The following is a 1,460-nucleotide window of genomic DNA, read 5'->3' as shown; positions in this document are numbered from 1 at the left end:
TAGAAGGTGCCAGATCCAAATCTACATCATTCTCACAGTCAAGCCTGTACAGAGGGGTCTGGTTGGCAGCTCATGGACACGAAGGAGGTCTTAGGGGGCACCTGGGGTGAAAGCCAAAATATACAGAATAAAACAGAAGCATCAGAGACCATGAAGCGTTTACTTCATCATAAAATGTCAAAAAGGACGAGCTAAAGTGTTTCAGGAGTTCTACCAGCACCCTCCTCTGGGCTCGGAATGATTCAAGGCTTGGATGGGTATTGCATGCAGCTGCTGGAGCGTTCTAGTCTTTAGTGTTCCTCATTTTTAACTCATTCAGGTGCAAGGCCATCCACATGCTTACCAGCAATAACAAGTCCTGATGAACCATACCCATAGGAAATAATGGGATTTCGGTGTTTGAGCGTTTTGCAGAGCGTTCGAACGCGCTACAAAGCGCCCAGGTGTGAGCCAGGCATAAGTAATGTACCAAGTCCATTTCCCAGCCTACCACAAACATGGAGGCACGCAGAGGAGAAACATTTTACAGCTTCGCCTTTAGTTTTCCTATTTTACATCTTGGAACATTTCTGTCGTTTTGGATTTGGAAGGAAGCTGTAAATGAATGTAGAAGTGGTCTGGCCTAAATCACAACAGCTGCTTATAAAGAAGCCTGGGATTATGTGATAAGCAAGACATTGGTAGAGGCGACTCTAGCAACATGAAAGAGTCAGGCCCAGACTTGCTGCTCTCTATTTGTCATGTTCTTGCCAATAGGTTGTGGACAGAGATCACTCTCGCAATGGGCTCCTACCTCTGTTCTGAAACCCCAGTGACAAATCCCCGGGACCTCGGCTTCCTAATGAATAAATCATTGACGTTCTGATAATCACTGCAGTGAAAAAGCTCAGCAGCTGCTTCCAGATGTACGAGATCTGCTGTCTCCGTACATCACACGGTGGTCACACACCTGCATGCACCTCCTCAGGCTCTCTATACCAACGCTATGCATACCCAACGCTCCTTCCACCTCTACAACACCACTGTGAGGGAGATGTGGAGAGAGTGAGCAGATGAATGTTGTGTCTTGCGTGCACAGAGATCTTATCAGAGGAGTTTGAGATCGGCAAGCTGCAGGTTCTGCCGATGATAAATACAGGAGACCTTGTACAGTATACAGAGGAGATTTGTTCTGCGGAGATACAACTCTTTTCTCTGCGTCTGTTTTGGAAGAGACAAGCAAAACAAATGACAAACGCACTCATCAATTTGTCACCAGTTATACAGCGCGGTGCACACGAAATGGGCTTAAAACAGTAGACAGTAGAAAGGCATCATGGCGCACTCACAAGTCAGCATGTAAAAAAACTTGTGACTTGTGAGTGCGCCATGACGCCTTTCTACTGTCTACTGTTTTAAGCCCATTTCGTGTGCACCGCGCTGTATAACTGGTGACAAATTGATGAGTGCGTTTGTCATTT

This window comes from Nanorana parkeri, unplaced genomic scaffold (genome assembly GCF_000935625.1).
Source record: "Nanorana parkeri isolate BGI_ZX_2015 unplaced genomic scaffold, ASM93562v1 scaffold3027, whole genome shotgun sequence".
NCBI classification, from domain to species: Eukaryota; Metazoa; Chordata; class Amphibia; order Anura; family Dicroglossidae; genus Nanorana; species Nanorana parkeri.
This window is presented reverse-complemented; position numbering follows the sequence as displayed.